This window comes from Lolium perenne, chromosome 1 (assembly GCF_019359855.2).
Source record: "Lolium perenne isolate Kyuss_39 chromosome 1, Kyuss_2.0, whole genome shotgun sequence".
Lineage (NCBI taxonomy): Eukaryota > Viridiplantae > Streptophyta > Magnoliopsida > Poales > Poaceae > Lolium > Lolium perenne.
In genome coordinates this window covers 247,382,152-247,401,525 of record NC_067244.2, presented here as the reverse complement: position 1 = coordinate 247,401,525, position 19,374 = coordinate 247,382,152, and the positions used below count along the sequence as shown (strand labels likewise).

At 44.0% G+C, this 19,374-nt stretch overlaps 1 long non-coding RNA gene across 1 annotated transcript; it reads left to right on the top strand.

Annotated features, from left to right (window-relative positions):
* The first annotated feature begins 5,995 nt into the window (after positions 1 to 5,995).
* LOC127327527 (uncharacterized) lies at positions 5,996 to 7,898 on the top strand. The gene is made up of 2 exons (XR_007868593.2): positions 5,996 to 6,136; positions 6,258 to 7,898. It is a non-coding gene; the product is annotated as an uncharacterized lncRNA (long non-coding RNA).
* Positions 7,899 to 19,374: the final 11,476 nt, after the last annotated feature.

Here is a 19,374-nt window from a genome sequence, read left to right as displayed (position 1 = left end):
CTTGAGCCATCGCTTATATATGAGTCCGCAGATGACTCAAACGACATGTCGTTGAAGATCTTGGCGAGTTTCTCTCTTGCTCTGGTGCTGACGTAGCGTGTCGCCGAGGTTTCTTCTTCTCCTGACTCGATCGACGATGCATAGTTTGAAAAATCGGAATCGGCCACTGATGATCCCGACGAAATCGGAATTTCGACACGATACGATCCTTCCTTCTCGACGCGAAAGTGGAACCTTCCGAACGTCATCTCCATGGGCTCCGCCAGATACGCATATGCATCCAAACGGGAGGGTGGGTGAGGAACAAAATCGACAAGACCAGTAGCGATCTGTTTACCTCGATCCATTGTGTTGCTTGCGGTTGACGATGTCGAAGATCTTGAGCGTGCCATCGAGATCAGCTCCTTACGCCTCTAATTCCCACAGACGGCGCCAATTGACAAGGGATTAACTTGTCAATGCCTATGGATTGTAGGCTAGGGTTTAGTTAGAAGTAGAGGGTAAGTAGATCTCGAAGGTTTCAGCCGAAAAGTACTCGACGACTATGAAAACTAGGGTTTAATTGACAAGGGATTAACTTGTCAATGCCTATGGATTGTAGGCTAGGGTTTAGTTAGAAGTAGAGGGTAAGTAGATCTCGAAGGTTTCAGCCGAAAAGTACTCGACGACTATGAAAACTAGGGTTTAATTGACAAGGGATTAACTTGTCAATGCCTATGGATTGTAGGCTAGGGTTTAGTTAGAAGTAGAGGGTAAGTAGATCTCGAAGGTTTCAGCCGAAAAGTACTCGACGACTATGAAAACTAGGGTTTGCAGACAATGATTCGATTGATTCTTTGTCCCTCGACTCCCCCTTATATATGAGGTGAAGCCGAGGGATTCGTGCTATACAAGTTTACAGAGTCCGGGACGGTTTCTAACTCATCCCGCCAGATTACAAACAACACTTCCTACTACAACTCTATCTTTCCTTAGTAAATCTTGGGCTCCCGAATCTTCTTATTCTTCGGGTATTGGGCCTCCAGTAAACCCCGGGTACCATCTTCGGCAGGCCCATTTGGGATGCCTATGTCAGGTATACCCTTTCGGCTTCTTCCAAGCCGCACAATCGCTGAAACCTACGCTTTTGGGAACGGCTGAGTCCATCAGGGCACCACCTTGGCCGGTGGTACCTGTCTTCTTCTTCCTCTCCCTCGTCTTCCAAATCCTCGAGATCTTCCGAACGAGGGGACTCAGCACGTTTGCTTCGAGGCGGGAGAGGCCCTAAGCGTTGGAACACGGACACGTTGGCTGCCTCCTTCTTTTTCTGGTTGCATTCTGGGCAATTGCCGATTGTAGGCAATCGGCTCATTCCTCAATCCCAGCAGTGTCTGAAGAAGGGACAGTCCCAGTGCCTATCCTCGTCGTCTCGCTCCCTAGACTTTTCCTTGGCACGGCGCTTGTACTCCTCCTCATCGCGATCATGCCGACGATGTCTTCTGGCTTCTCTAGCCAGACGATCTCTTTCATCATCATCGCTGGATCGTCGGCGTTGGTCATACTGACTCACATACTTGTTGAGGAGGTGATCAGAGAGAGGTCGCTGATATCTTATGTTCTTCACTTCTCCCTCTGTGACGTAGCGCTTGCCATCGTGACGAAGCCGATCGCGTGGAGCGGCCTCCTCTGTATCCTTGCTACGAGAGCAGCTGCCCTCATCTCCATCCTTGCCAGCGTGGTGTCCAAGTCCTACCATGTTGATGCTGAACGAGGATCCTGGCTGGCAACCTCCAGGGTAAGTGCACTCCACCATGTTAACGGCGGGGAAGGGGTGGGTGTCGACCTTCATGGCGTACTGGTTGAAAATCAGACGTCCTTGTTCTATCGCCATTTGGATCTGCTGACGCCACACCCTGCAGTCGTTGGTGGCATGGGAGAGCGAGTTATGCCATTTGCAGTATGGCTTTCCGTTCAGCTCCTGTACCGTGGGGAATTTGAGACCTTCAGGTATCTTCAACTGCTTCTCCTTGAGTAAGAGGTCGAAGATTTGCTCAGATGTGGTCCCGTCACAATCAAACCCCCTGGGCGGGCCTGGTGGCTTTACCCATTTGCAGGACACGGGGGTTGCCCCCCGAGTCCATTCAGCCACTGCTACCTCTTGATCTCCCGCAGTAACTTCGTCTTCCTCTGCCTCGACCAGGACTACTGCACGCTTGAATTTGTCCTGGTACAAGTCCGGGTGGCGTTGTTCATATGCTGACAGTTTCTGAACCATGTGCGCCAGTGAGGGGTAGTCTGCTTGGGAGGCCATGTCCTTGAGCGGCGCTGCAAGGCCCGCTACTGCCAACTCGACTGCTTCCTTTTCAGTCACACGAACCGAATAACATCGGTTCCTAAGATTCCTGAAGCGCTGGATGTATTCTGTCACGGTTTCTCCACGCTTCTGACATGTTTGTGCTCGATCGGCAAGGCCAGACTCGGAAGCCTCTGAGTGGTACTGCATATGGAACTGTTCTTCCAACTGCTTCCAAGTCCGAATCGAGTCTGGTGGCAACGAGGTGTACCACCCGAAAGCCGATCCCGTGAGGGACTGTGAGAAGAACCTCACGCGTAGTGGATCCGACACTGAGGCCGTTCCTAGCTGTGCCAAATATCGGCTCACATGCTCGATGGAGCTGGAACCATCTGATCCGCTGAATTTGGAGAAATCAGGGAGCCGATATTTAGGTGGTAGCGGGATCAACTCATACTCGTCAGGGTACGGCTTGGAATAGCCGATTGCCCTCCTTTTCGGCACCATGCCGAACTGGTCTCTCAGTATGGTACTGATCTGATCCGATCATTGTCTTGGCTGCGGGAGTTGAACACCGAAGATTCGCCGGGGTTGAGTACTTAGACAGCCATGCTTGCTTTTCCAGCTCTGAGCCAACTGCAGGAGCTGAGCTCTGGAGGTTCGTCGGGGTGGCGTACTTAGTTAGCCACGTCTGCTTCTCAAGATCTGTCGCTGACGTTCTTCCTGTTTTCCCAGGAGTCCCTGATGTTGTGGCCTGGTTTGTGAGCGCCCAGTTACCGCAATCTGGCACATACGTGCACATGTACCCGTGAGGGATCTCCTTAAGCGCCTCCTGCAAGAACTGGCAGTCACTAGGGTCACCACCGATCTTGTAGACGATGAATGCCGGTGAATTCGGCACTTCTGGTGCTGCCAATGCAAATGGCAGCGGTGGACGGGACTAGAGTGGCAACTCTCCTTGATGTGTCCCGAGAGCTGGTCCTGACGGCGAATACTGGTGCCTCATGATCTCCTAGATCACCCGGAGAGCGACACGCTCCAAAGCGTTCACCAGGTTCTCAGAGTGGCGGTGTAGCGAGTGAGCCACCAAGTAGTTGATCTCCTGCCGCAGGGACCTGGTGCGTTCTTATGACGGGGCAGAGAGGTCTATCCCATCGAGCGCACTGTCAGGCGAGAACCTCTTCCACCTGATGCCATGTGAACGGGTTCTGTGAAAAGAGCCGATGAGGTCGGCTTCGAGGATTGCTTTGACCTCATCATACTTCTTCTTGAGCTCGCCGGTCAGATCCTCGTACGTGACTGGCGTGCCGTCCGCCATCTCAGATGTAGATGGCGATGTGGTTGATGTAGACGATTGTCCCACCGGGCGTGCCAGAATATGTTGCGGTCAAAACCCACCGGCGGGCAGCGACGGGCAACACAGTAGAGCCGGGAACAACTTAGGGCTGCGGCTGGCCCTGGTCCCTCCGAGCGACGGCCCGCAAAGCCTCTGGTACACACGTCCGATGCTGGTTGCAAGGGCGTGCCACCTGACCTATACCTGGTCAGGAAGGTGATGGAGATGCCTCGCTCAGTTTCCTGCATGGCATACACGTAAACATTAAATACGAGCCTCGATCGGCTCTCAGGTTATCCTGTGAATCGGCTCAAGGAGCCGATCCACCCATGATTCGTACGAGGTGCACGAATATATGGTGGTCCTGCTTGATCAAGATCTCTACTATATTAAAGCTCTAGCGGTGGTGTCCATGGTACGTCTTCCACTTCCGTCGCGCCAAAGAAAACCGCTCTTTAAAACAAATCGAGAGTAAACCGACGTTTCCGTCCCCCACGAACGACGGAACGAGCCTGTCTACACTCCTAGGTACCCACGATCCCACGACAATCCATTCGTTTTGGTGTCATCAGAATCCCCCATCAAGGAGGAGCGAACCCATGGCGGGCATCTTGGTGCGCTGGCCGCAGGGAGCAACTTGTGCGATCTGTTGCCACGAGCGCCCCTTCCATTTTCTACCGGGGGCAGCCATTGGTCTTGGCGCTGAGGTCTTGGCGGCGTTTCCATGCCGCCGGCCGAGCTCAACCCTGCCGCGGGTGGAGACCCTGATGTCATCCGGCCTACTTATCCTCGTCGCGTGGTTTTGATCTGGCTGGAGCGCGCTGCCCAACCTGCTTGTACCGGTGAAGGTCAGCGATGGCATGGCGCCGATGACGACCACAAGAATGTCACCATCTTCTTCGGCCCGCAGAGCGATACCGCCGAGGGCCTTTGCCAAGGTCGTTGTCTGATCCGCCCCCGATCAGAAAACTATTTTTTTAGCAGGACCACTTGTTCCCTCTTTTCTTTTGGTCCGATTGGATTCATCTATGGTTTGATTGTTGCAGGCTATGGCGAAGGACGGGAAGGGCTGATACGGGAAAGCAGTATTCAGAGTTGTGGATCTGGTAACTGTCATCGATTTACATTCGTTCCCAGCCATGAGTTAGTTGTGTGTGTTTGGAATTTTGAGAGATTCTTGGAACACATGTAGCAAATAGCAACGTGAGCTCTTGCCCTTTTGATTCGTGTATTACTCAATTGATCATGTGAGCTCTCGTCATTCTTATTCATGGATTTCTGAATTACCCACTTGAGCTTGCTGTTTTGATTCGTTGATTGCTAAACTACACACACGAGCTGTCATTGTTATGGTTCATAGATTGCTTAATTGCCCCTTTCCTGGTGTGTGCCTTAATTCACTGATACTTCTACCTTCCTTTTGTTGTAAAACGTGTGTTCCAAATGTATTTAAGACACATTATAAGCGTATGGTATGGGGAGTGCCTATGTGCTTTTAACCCACCAGTGACCATTACAATTGGTAACGCGTGAATTGGAATTGTCTGCATCAAATTTTTATTGTCATAAGAGTTTCTTTATTTATATGAGAAATCTACTTAACAGTGCAATGTTGTCAAATGGATTGTTGTTTTCTGTAAAAGAATGTACCCATCTACGAGAATGTATTTAGATTCTTGTATCAATAACTTGTGCAGATAATTGTGTTCAATAACCACGAATACAGTTCACTAAGAAGTATGAAATTTGCGGAGTTAAAATTTGCTCACTACCACTACACTGTCTTATGAAGTAGTGTCCTTTTTGTACTGAAGCGGGGCAAGGACAAGGAGGTTTGACTTAAAAAATGTTATAATTTCCTTGAGAATAGGCAATACGAGCTTGAATATGAGATGTGCGTCTGTTGAAGAAGGTGGAAATGAAAAAATAAATAAATTTATGTATTCTATCTTATATCATGTCTGTATGGACTTATGCAGCAATATCTAGCAGTGGATCAGACGGTTCTTAAATATATAACCTTGCTAAATATGAAACTATTTTAAAGGGGAGATTTATCTGATCAAACAAGATTTTGGGACTGATTGTTCCTTTGTGGCTATCAAGCATTTGTAGTCGCCCTAAATCGTGGTGGACCACTTATACAACGTTGTGGTGGTCGGTGGGTACAAGGTTCTGGGTGGCGATTGTGCTCTTAGAACACAGCTTCAACACCACCTGCATCACCAAGCTCTTTCCCATGCGGCTCCTCACTGTTGTGGTGCAGGTATAATTATTTTGCAATTCCTGGTTATTTGTCATCCTACTGTTCTACTGAAACTAATTTTTCTATATTCTGCCTATCCAATTTGCTTCTTTTCTTGGAATTGGTCGGCTTTGTACCCATGCTATGTGATCCTTTGGTGATCAAGCTGTCAAATAGATACAATTTTTGATGTTTGTAAGGCGTTTGGTTCCAGTTTAATGTGAGGTTGGACAAGGCGTTCAAGGGGATCAAGAAGATTGGCATGCTTGAATGGGGCTCGCAGGTAAAAAAAAAAGTCCGGTCATACATCTGTGGTTGTATCCTAGGCTGGTGGTCAAACTTTAAGGGCGTACTTTTTATGTTCCTATGAACAATCGCAAGATGCTAATTTAATTTACATGTAGGCTGCTTTACTCTCTCTGTGGTATCATGTCGTCGAAATTACAGCGGATTTGGGGTGGTTTCCCCTGTCGGAATAGCTGAGCAGGAGCTCTGATTCTGGGTGCCTGGTCAAATTCCATATTGTTCTCTGTCCGGATGAAGGAAGGATTCAAGATTTTCGATGCCTGGATTACAAGAACGGTAAGATTTGTTCTGTTTCCCCCGTTGCTAGCACCATTCATGTTAACTGCAGATATCCGATGGTAGAAGTAGAGATAGACCTAATGTTATTCAAACAATATGGCACTTTATTTGCTTTAGACAGAAGAATTGGTGGTGTACCTCGTTCTACTAAACCGAACAACTAAAATCACCTGAATTTCAACTCTTCTGGGGCATCTTTGATGGTATTTAACAAGGAAACGCGACTAGGAGAAAATCATTTCTGCAAAAGGAAATTTGAACCGACAATTAACCATCTAATTCATCCATTGTAATTACGGGGCGGCTCCACCACACAGAGGAGCAAATCAAACTTGAAATGAGGGTCGTAGTCTGTTAGCTTATCTCTATTGCCACAATGATAAAATTAGAACATAAATTCTTTATGTTTTTTAACTGTATATGTACATGCATTTCACATTACATAAAACCTTCGAGTAAAAGCAATCAACTAATTTTATAGGCCACGTGCATTAGAACTAAAAAGTTTGGTAGCACTGCAATGTTATGTATTTTTAAAAAACCTTCGAGTAAAAGTAATCTGTACATTTTATAGGCCATGTGGATTACAATTACTGTTAAGAAAATATTTTATACTAACCTACTGAATGGATAGGCCATTTCGATTGTTACTACTAGCACTGAATAAACATTGATCTACTGTATGGTATTAGAACTGCAATCCCTAAAGGGTCGTTTTTATTGGTTTTCTCTTCTATATTATATGTGCAGCTAAATATATTCCAAGTTAAGCAAACCTTGTACAGTAAGCAAGATTATGCAAATCCAATAGGGCTTGAGAAGTACCAACACCTACAACCTAACATGTTAAATGCCCTCAATACATGAAGAATACTAACAACATTTGTATTGTGTGCAACCAGTTGAATTTACATTCCTTCAAGTATCGAGACATGGATTGTGGATATTTGAATAAAGTTAGCTAGAATGTTTATCTTAGTGGTCACAAAAAGCACCAGAATATATCTTAGAATGACGTGAACAAATGGTTACATAATAAAGGTTTTCTTTGTACCGATAACTTTATTTCGACATGCTAGCAGCTTGTCAATGTGTAACTTGCAAGTAGTGGTGGAATTGCGGATATATCATAGGCATGGCTTGGGTAATATAGAATTGAAGTGGCATGACAAGATGCTTGATGAAGGCATGCAACTCAGGCGTGGGTGTCAGTGCCAACTGAATTTATTGACCAAGTGCAACGGGACCATACGCGTTGAGCATGTTGGCAGAGCTGTGAAATGTGCATTATATGCTAAAAAGCATATGATTTATAAGTGTTTCCTTGTGTTCTACTCCAAGTCAAGGCCCAGCTCCATGTTTGTCCATGTTCTCATGAGGATACCAACGTAGATATTTCCTCGTCACAATATGTATATTAGCTATAGCTATTTTTTTATAAGCCATTGTTCATTTGTTCATTTGTATTCCTTGTGGTCCTAACCAATAGTTTTGTTGATCTATGAGCTTAATAGAGATAGTGGATAGTTGCTTATGTTTTGATGAATGATGGTAGCTTGCTATGTCATACTTTAATCAAGACATCCTTGTAACTGTACATTGCCGCGATATGTAATTGGGCTTTCTAGCCTTACGGGGAATCATTACACAATTTATTCATATGATATTGAATTATAGCATTTACAGAGTTTCACTTTAAACAAAGTCAAATGTTAACCTTTTATAATATTATGTGGATTTTTTTATACATGTGAATTTTCACACGCATTATGTTGCGATAAAATAATCGTAAAAGCCGTGGCAACGCACGGGCATTCAACTAGTAAAGCTAATGCGATCTACAACGATTTAGGGTTTTCACCGCATAATCGAATCATCCTACTCACGATTGGGCCTCGCGGCCACGCACGGTGATCGTAAGCCGATCCTAGATAGGGCCTAAAAACCAACACGAGGTTGATCCCCGGAACATCCTGCCTAGGACTAGCAAACGACACCCTACGTGCCGCTGGATCCTCCAACCCTTTGTAAGGCCTAACTATTGCAGATATTAAACTAATCCTTGTAGAACAAGGAGCAACCGTAACGGATCGGATCTACTAAATAATGATCAAGCGGGGTGCCGCCCCTACACCTAAGATAGGTGTAAGGGCGGCTAGATATGCAAGGGTTGCACTACGACAACATATGATTCGAAGAACTATGCTAACCCTAACACATCTATGATAACTACGTCGCTCGCCATCAAAAAGGCTTCAGTACGAGCGACGCATGAACAACATGAAGCTTGTGCTGCCTAGATCGCAAGATGCGATCTAGGCAGCATGATGCTTACCGGTAGAAACCCTCGAGACGAAGGAGTTGGCGATGCGCCGAGATTGATTTGTGGTTGAACGTTGGTTGTTGTTTATTCCATAAACCCTAGATACATATTTATAGTACAGGGGACTTTCTAATTTAGGCGTGCACCTAACCGTGCACGGGTAAAACTCTAACTAACCGACACGTATCCTAATATGTTACAGATACACGGGCCAACTAGCCCACACTTTGCATATAAAGGCCGATTCACATATTTCTTCCATGTATATTCTTCAAATCCATCTTGATCGCGGCCCACCTCTGACTCGGTCAAATTCTGGTGATAACAGTTTCTAAGTTCTGTTTAGATCAGTTGTTTGTTCCGATCAGTCTGTTCTTGTCCGTGGTTAAGTTTTGGTCTGCTTAAAGAGCTACGTGGTCTGTAGTTTGGGAATTCTGCTGGAGCAATGAAGATTCGTGCATGGAACAGTCGTGCCCTCACCTCGGATGCGGCAGTCCGTGAGCTTCAGAACATGCAGGAGCAGGATAGATCAGATATTATTTTTCTTTCTGAGTCCCACTTGGATATGGAAAGAGCAGATGTTGTTCGTCGTAAACTTGGTTTTAATTTCATGTTGGTACATGAAAGCGATGGTAGAAGTGGGGGTTTGGTGTTATTCTCGAACAAGGAGAATAAAATTGATTCTCTGTATATTGGCCCCAATTTCATCGATGTAACAGTGGGAGATAGTGGTGATCAGCAATGGCGCTTCACAGGATTTTATGGTGAACCGAGTTGGGACAAAAGAGATGAGTCATGGGGTTATATTAGGCAACTCAACTTGGAGGCCGATCTGCCATGGCTCCTAGTTGGGGATTTTAATGAAATCTTGTATGCTCATGAAAAGGAGGGGGGGAACCCGAGACCCCTGGCCATGATGCAGAAGTTCAGAGAATGTTTATCTGATTGCGGTTTGGAGGACTTGGGATACATTGGGGATCCGTTTACATGGAGGAGAGGGGAAATCAGAGAAAGACTGGACCGTGCAGTAGGCAACGAGAGATGGTCCTCTATGTTTCCGTATGCAGCTGTTACGAATGAATCTCATATTAGATCGGACCACAGGCCAATTTTGGTGGATACGGAACATCATATTGGCATATGTCAACCAAGAGACCCAAATACGAGACAGTTCGAGGCTCGTTGGCTCAAAGAAGATGCAGTTGAAGAGATTGTTCGGACAGCATGGGAAAAGGCTAAAAGTCGTGGCCTCTATGGTGTAATGAAGTGCACCAAGGAAGTGCACCAAGAACTTCACATGTGGGATCGAAAAACCCTGAAGGGACCGAAGCATAGAATTAATAAGTGTAAGAAAGAACTCGAGGCTTTGCGTCGAGGTCACCAGAACTCAGAAACAATTGGTCGACAAAAGGATCTTCAAGTTATGCTCGAGAATCTGCTAGAGCAAGAAGAAATCTTTTGGCAACAGAGGGGGCGTGCCAACTGGCTTAAACATGGAGATCGCAATACGTCCTTTTTCCACCACTCAGCTACACAACGGAAGAAAAGAAATAGCATCAAGAAATTGCTAGATGATACAGGGGTGTGGAAAGAAGGAACAGAAGAGCTAAATAAATTAGTATTGGATTACTTTTCAGTGCTTTTTCAGTCAGAGGTATTTGAGCCAGATCTAGAGGTGATTAACAAAATAAAACCAGTGGTTACATATGAGATGAATAAGGGACTCCTTGAACCTTTCAGTAGAGAAGAGATACGTAAAGCACTTTTTAGTATAGGAGATATGAAAGCTCCTGGCCCGGATGGATTGCATGCAATATTCTTTAAACGCTTCTGGCCGATGTTGGAAGATGATTTAGTGGAAGAGGTGTTGGGTGCACTTAATTCTGGTACGATACCTGAAGGATGGAATAGTACTACTATTGTGATGATACCGAAAGTCCAAAACCCGGAGAAGGTGACTCAGTTTCGGCCTATCAGCTTATGCAATGTTGTATATAAAATTATTTCGAAAATGCTGGCGGCTAGATTGAGAGTTTTTCTGCCGGATATAATTAGCCCCACACAAAGTGCCTTTGTACCGGGGAGACTAATCACTGATAATGTATTGGTTGCTTATGAATGTTTCCATACAATTAAGAATAGAAGAGATGGCTCAAACGGTTTTTGTGCGGTAAAATTGGACATGCACAAAGCATACGACCGAATAGAATGGATCTTCCTAGAGAAAGTAATGTTAAGGATGGGTTTTGACGCAAGATGGGTGAAGATGATCATGGCATGTGTTTCCTCAGTGGAATACAAAGTCCGCTTTAATTCTCAGGAAACTGACAGGTTCTTACCTAGTCGAGGTCTACGCCAAGGGGATCCCCTGTCCCCATACTTGTTTTTGTTATGTGCCGAAGGTCTCACTAGTCTAATTGCACATGCTGAAGAAACGGGTGAATTGCAGGGTGTCAAAGTATGTAGAGAAGCTCCACCAATCAGTAACTTATTGTTTGCGGATGATTCTCTCATGTTGATAAGGGCGAATGAGGCAAATGCAAGTTGCATGAAAAGAATATTGGACCAATACTGTGCAGCATCAGGGCAATTGGTTAGTGATTCTAAATCATGCATCTTCTTTAGCCCCAACACAAATGTGCACGTGAGAGTTCAGGTGTGTCAAATTCTGAATATTCTCACTGAATCTCTCAATGATACATATCTTGGGCTACCAACTCATGTTGGGTTAGATAAAAGTGAGTGTTTCCAATATTTGGTTGATCGAGTATGTCAACGTATAGAAGGTTGGAAGGAGAAGATTCTTTCACTTGGAGGTAAAGAGGTGCTTCTTAAAGCGGTTGCACAAGCTATTCCATCGTATGCGATGTCGGTCTTCAAAATTCCTAAATCAATATGCAAGGGAATTACAGATGCGATGTCTCACTACTGGTGGGGTGACGAGGAAAACCAAAAAAGAATGCATTGGTTTGCTTGGTGGAAGATGTGCGTGCCAAAGGATAAGGGAGGTATGGGTTTTAGGGATATACATTGCTTTAACTTGGCAATGCTAGCAAAACAAGCATGGAGGCTAATTTTTGAGCCAGACTCCCTATGTGCTACCATTTTAAGGGCGAAGTATTTTCCGGATGGAAATTTACTAGATGCAAAGCTAAAGAAGGGTTCTTCATATACTTGGCAAAGCATAATGGCAGGGGTTCAGTGTCTTCGCAAAGGATGTATTTGGAGAATAGGAGATGGTAATAAAGTGAATATATGGGAAGATCCGTGGGTGCCATCAAGTAACACACGAGGAGTTGTGACAAGAAAGGGCCAAACACTACTGAAGTATGTGAATGAACTCATTGATCCAGTAACAGGGCAGTGGGATGAGGACCTTGTCCGCACTAATTTTTGGTCGATTGATGCTGAGCGTATCATGCGTATACCACTATCAGATACAATGGAGGACTTCATAGCCTGGCATTATACAAAAACTGGTTTTTTCTCGGTTAGATCTGCATATCATGTGGAGTGGGATCACCAACATGGGCGGAAGCTACAACGGACAACGGGAATTGGATCAGCTGATATAAATCCAGTTTGGCGGAAGCTATGGGGAATCAAAGTTCCATCAAAAGTTAAAAATTTTGCATGGAAAGCACTACATGGAACTTTACCGTGTAGGGCAATTTTAGCTAACCGACACATAAAAACTTCGGGTCAATGTCCAGTATGCTCTAGTGGAGCAGAAGATATACGACATGCTCTTTTTACTTGTGAAAGGGCGGCGGCAGTATGGAAAGCCCTAGGATTGGAAAATATAATTGCAGAGGCATTGCTCGCCGATAGGGCAGGACAAGTTTCTCTTGAGCATTTGATCTGTATGCAGCAACAAAAATCCCCTGTTCTTGGTCACTCTTCTCTGCAAGTAATGATCCTTGTGGGAGCATGGTATATTTGGTGGGAGAGGAGACTGTTCCTAAAGGAAGGAAGATTGCAACCACCGCAACGAGCAGCCATGTCTATTACAGTGCTAGCTTCAAACTTTACAGCTGCTGCATCGTCGAAGAGAGGCAACATGAAGAAACTAAATTGGAAGAAGCCACTTAAGGGGATGGTTAAACTAAATGTTGATGCTTCATTCTTTGAAGTCACTGCCTCGGGAGCTACTGGAGCTGTCCTGCGGGATGACCATGGCATGTTTATTGGTGCTTCCAGCCAGGTACTAGTGCAGGTACTAGATGTGGAGTCTGCTGAGGCGTTAGCTCTCCACCATGGACTCCTTTTTGCGATGGAGATGGGATGCAATAGAGTGGAAATAAATTCAGATAACCATGCAATTATTGATGCAATGAACCTGGGTGGTTATTCAATGAGCCCAGCAGCAGCGATTCTAAATGATTGTGCTCAGCTAGCGAGAGATTTTGTGAAAGCAACCTTTGTATACTGTCCAAGAGATTTAAATAGTGTAGCAGACGAGGTAGCAAAGTATGCTAATGATGCAGGTCCTGCTAGATGGATAGATGATCCTCCTCATTTTATTCTTGCTAAACTTGTATCAGACTTAACTATTATTGAGTAAAATAAAGGCTGTTTCCCAGTGTCAAAAAAAAAAAAAAAAAAAGATCTACCTTAGCTTACCTCTTCCCGAGCAAAATCAAGCCCGGAATAGTCTCTTCAAAGATGCCACGTTCAACACGGTGACATGCTAATTTTTCATTAGATTTTGTGTGGTAAAGTGTTGACGTGATTGATGACACGAAGCAACTGATCCATCGGTGCCGTATATGATAGTAATAAGTTGCTCGCTAGCTAGCACAGGACGCCATCAAACTAGTAATGAAACGCAGAGACTGGAATTACCTCGTCATCAAAGATTAACATTGTTAATCAACACGGTTTGCTAGCAGATGGAGCTAGTGATTCTGAATTTTCTTCCTCTAATATAGTCTTCAACGCATCGAGAGCTTGCGATTCTTTTGTGCTTTCTATCTCTTTCTCGTGCTCCTTTTAAAATTTGTTCGATTATATAAAGTGTTTAGCGCGACAGCGAACCATTAACTATGGTGCTTGCGAGAGGAAGACGTATGGGTGATCAAGGAACACATGTACTAACCATGCTTTGTTTTCATTTTGATATAGATAGCAAAGTGGCAGAAGAACATGCTTGCATGCGAGAGTAACTTTAGGAGTTTGAGATTCTACTGGTTATTAGCTAAAGGCTTAGAAAGAATAACTTAAATATTTACCTTCTATCAGCTTTTGTACACATGGAGGCCGGCAAGGCTTTCATGAAATCTCCAAACAAGTTTGTGATGAGACTCTTTTTGTCAAGCGAGCTCTCACTTAGCTGGTTGACTTATGCCTAACCAAAGTCGGGGCAAAACAAACATAAAAAACAGCCGCAATACACTTAAACTATGGAGGAGCATGCATGGCATACTGCTGTTTTCTAATCAGCTACTTTATTGCTCGATTACTGTCTCCCTAACTAATAATTAGGTCGCAAAGAATAGAAAATTGAGATCTCAATGCATCAAGGGATTAGGTGCTGTCCCCTTTAAGGAGTTAGAGAGGAAGCGATGTTGGCTACTCCCTCTGTTCCAGTTCACAGGGCTTACGTGTATCCCTAGGTTGTAAATTTGATGATGATAATGCAACATATGTATTACAAAATATATATCATTACAAAGCTTAGATGTTCTACTTTCTAATGATATATATTTTATATTATACAAATGATATTATGTTGGCCAAATTGACAACCTAAGCATACGCGCAAGCCCTATGAACTGGGGATGGAGAGGGAGTATCTCAATATCCTTTTCTTCAAGTAACTACAAATCATGGCATAATTTTTTTTTTAAAATGGAAATATAGGAGTCAATTTTTTATTCGTTGGGACGGTCTAGCTACGTAGTGAACTTGTAGATTCACTCCTCCCACTTTCTTGGTGTCAATTCTGTATATTTTCTTTACTGAACTATGGAGTAAAAGCGGATTAATCGGTGTGGTTGATCGACATCTATGTACTTACTTTTTCCATGTTAGAAAAATTAATAATGTGCTGACAAAACTGAAATGTAATACTCACAAACTAATTTAAACAACATGGAACGCGAAAATTGTGAGCATGGTGTGGCATTGGAGGAAGTGGAAAAAAACTGCTGAGACGTGGAGTAGGTTTATCCGATGCCATTTGATTAACATTTAGTGGGGATATCCTCCGCATGTGGGCTGGGGGGAGATGAATTTGAAACTGTTTATGTGCAAGAGCCACCAAATATGAGGGTTATGACATATGGGCCCTTTGGACTTTACACACGAGAGAAGTGGAATGTTTAGCCTCTCATCTACAAAAAAAAATTAAGGGTTGGTCTCCATTGGTGAAGAGACCAAGAAAGAAAAGGAAGATTAAGCAATTAAGTGTTTCATCGAGCAAAGTGAGTCCCTTCAAGGTTGTGAATTTTAGATCCACTACTTCGACTGCTTCAAGTTGTCATTAGATCATCCTTGTGAATTTACTTTCTAATCTCTAGCTCTTTGCATCCTAAATCTTGTCGTAAGATTGTGAATTTTGATACATGAGAGCCTTTGGTGTTACCTAGAGTAATATTCTTGTATCCTCGTGTGATAACAGTGAAACAAACTTTGGTTGGATCTAGATCATGGATTTTATAGGGTATTTCCAGATTGAAATTTTGTATATATGTGTTAATATTTCTACTGCTATTTAGAGTGGTTCTCATGACACAAGACACGGCATTGGTTGAGGCTTAAGGCTCACACATGACCTTAGTCTTAGGTGTAGCTTCATCAAGTTACTTCATATATGTGATTCCATATGTTTCTCTTTGTGATGAGCAACGATCCTTAGATTGGTTCAAAAGTGGTGCTTAAATACTTTGTTCAGCTACTTCTTTCATATCACCACATGTGTGCTTGTGTGCATATTAAACAACATATTTGTATTTTTTCAAGAAAAGCACAATTATTGCTCTCGTTTCTCTTTTTTAAGCCGGCAAAAACTTTTCCTTCTATATTGATATAGGAGGGCAAAATAAGACAAGGCTATGCCAAGAAAAGGAAGAAAGTGTCCATCATACCTAGGCCAATGAAAAAACTAAGCAATAATTTCCGATATATGCCTAGCACCATGCAGGATCCATTCTCTTCCTCGTCCTTAATTATTTAGATTAGGGTCGACCACATCACAACTAAGTTATTGAAGACCCTCAGATTGCGCTACTTTCATTCCATGCAGTAAGAGTGATGACCTTTGGGACCACCGCCACGGAGTTGCAGAGGGCCTGCCAATATCGTTGTACCGCGGCATGACTTGAGCCAACATACTGATTCAGCGACAGTCAAGAGATTCAAGATGTTGCGACCAACTAGATTCTCTTAGAGTAAATACGTTTCAAATATTATATTCACGGAGATCTCAAGAAGACATTTGCATAACCATAGAAACGGATGGTGGGCCATGGGTGGATAGCAAGCCAAATGGAAGTTCATAAACAGTTTTAAACTGCAAGCTAGACAAATAACTGACACTTTGGAGGTGCCTAGACCTTTGAGACTATCTCGGAAGATCAAGGAATAAGGATTCCAACATTTTAACATTATAAGCTAAAGCTCTGGAGTATAATCCCTTGACCACGAGAGTCCACAAGATTGATGTTGGAGATATGCCCAAGAGGCAATAATAAAAGTGGTTATTATATATCTTTATGTTTATGATAAATGTTTATATACCATGCTATAATTGTATTAACCGAAACATTGATACATGTGTGATATGTAAACAACAAAGAGTCCCTAGTAAGCCTCTTAACTAGCTTGTTGATTAATAGATGATTAGTTTCATAATCATGAACATTGGATGTTATTAATAAACAAGATTATATCATTATATGAATGATGTAATGGACACACCCAATTAAGCGTAGCATAAGATCACGTCATTAAGTTATTTGCTATAAGCTTTCGATACATAGTTACCTAGTCCTTTCAACCATGAGATCATGTAAATCACTTATACCGGAAAGGTACTTTGATTACATCAAACGCCACTGCGTAAATGGGTGGTTATAAAGGTGGGATTAAGTATCCGGAAAGTATGAGTTGAGGCATATGGATCAACAGTGGGATTTGTCCATCCCGATGACGGATAGATATACTCTGGGCCCTCTCGGTGGAATGTCGTCTAATGTCTTGCAAGCATATGAATAAGTTCATAAGAGACCACATACCACGGTACGAGTAAAGAGTACTTGTCAGGAGACGAGGTTGAACAAGGTATAGAGTGATACCGATGATCAAACCACGGACAAGTAAAATATCGCATGACAAAGGGAATTGGTATCGTATGTGAATGGTTCATTCGATCACTAAGTCATCGTTGAATATGTGGGAGCCATTATGGATCTCCAGATCCCGCTATTGGTTATTGGTCGGAGAGAGTACTCAAACCATGTCCACATAGTTCACGAACCGTAGGGTGACACACTTAAGGTTTGATGTTGAAATGGTAGTATTTGAATATGGAATGGAGTTCGAAGATTTGTTCGAAGTCCCGGATGAGATCCCGGACATCACGAGGAGTTCCGGAATGGTCCGGAGAATAAGATTCATATATAGGAAGTCATTTTATGTGTTTGAAAATGATCCGGTGCATTTATGGAAGGTTCTAGAATATTCCGGAAGAAAGTCACTTTGGAAGGCGGAGTCCCGAAGGGACTCCACCACCATGGCCGGCCAACCCTAAGGGGTGGAGTCCCAGGTGGACTCCACCTAAGGTGGCCGGCCACCCCCTCCCAAGGGAAGGTGGGAATCCCACCTCTAGTGGGAGTCCTAGCTTGGGTAGGTTTCATGTCATATGGAAGGTTTTGGTTTGGGGTCTTATTCGAAGACTTGTAGACCAACTCTTGGGTGTTCCACCTATATAATGAGGACCAAGGGGAGGGGGCCGGCCACCCCAACAGAACAAGGTGGCCGCACCACCTAGATGGCCGGCGCCCCCCTCTCCCCAAACCCTAGCCGCCCCACTCCTCCTTCTTCCCCGCACGCTTAGCGAAGCTCCGCCGGGATTCTCCACCGCCACCGACACCACGCCGTCGTGCTGTCGGATTCAAGAGGAGCTACTACTTCCGCTGCCCGCTGGAACGGGAGGTGGACGTCGTCTTCATCAACAACCGAACGTGTGACCGAGTACGGAGGTGCTGCCCGTTCGTGGCGCCGTGATCAAGATCTTCTACGCGCTTTTGCAAGCGGCAAGTGAACGTCTACCGCAGCAACAAGAGCCTCATCTTGTAGGCTTTGGAAATCTTCAAGGGTGAGTCTCGATCATCCCCTCGTTGCTACCGTCTTCTAGATTGCATCTTGGCTTGGATTGCGTGTTTGCGGTAGGAAATTTTTTGTTTTCTATGCAACGTTATCCTACAGTGGTATCAGAGCCGTGTCTATGCATAGATGGTTGCACGAGTAGAACACAATGGTTTTGTGGGCGTTGATGCTTTTGTTATCTTTAGTTTGAGTACTTTACATCTTTGTGGCATAGTGGGATGAAGCGGCTCGGGCTAACTTTACATGACCGCGTTCATGAGATTTGCTCCACGCTCGACATGCAACTTGTATTGCATAAGTGGCTTTGCGGGTGTCTGTCTCTCCTACTATAGTGAAGATTCAATTTACTCTTCTATTGACAACACTAGTATCACCGTTGTGGTTCATGTTCGTAGGTAGATTGGATCTCACTCGAAAACCCTAAACCACGTAAAATATGCAAACCAAATTAGAGAACGTCTAACTTGTTTTTGCAGGGTTTGGTGATGTGATATGGCCATAATGTGATGATGACTATGTATGAGATGATCATTATTGTATTGTGGCAACCGGCAGGAGCCTTATGGTTGTCTTTAAATTTCATGTTGAGTAGTTTTTCAAAGTAGTTGTAATAGTTGCTACATGGAGGACAATCATGAAGACGGCGCCATTGACCTTGGTGCTTCGCCGACGATGATGGAGATCATGCTCGTTGATGATGAAGATCATGTCCGTGCTTTGGAGATGAAGATCAAAGGCGCAAAGACAAAAGGGCCATATCATATCACATATGAACTGCATGTGATGTTAATCCTTTATGCATCTTATTTTGCTTAGATCGCGACGGTAGCATTATAAGATGATCCCTCTCACTAAAATATCAAGATAATAAAGTGTTCATCCTTAGTAGCACCGTTGCCAAGACTTGTCGTTTCGAAGCATCTCGTGATGATCGGGTGTGATAGATTCAACAAGTGCATACAACGGGTGCAAGCCAGTTTTGCACATGCGGATACTAAGGTGGCCTTGACGAGCCTAGCATGTACAGACATGGTCTCGGAACACGTGATACCGAAAGGTAGAGCATGAATCATATGATTGATATGATGAACACTTTGAATGTTCGCCATTGAAATTACATCTTGTCTCGTGATGATCGGACTTGGTGTGGTGGATTTGGTTCGTGTGATCACTAAGACAATGCGAGGGATATTGTTTTGAGTGGGAGTTCACCTAGTTTTTAATTATATTGAATTAAAATTTGAACTCAATTTGTCATAAACATTAGTCTAAACTATTACAAA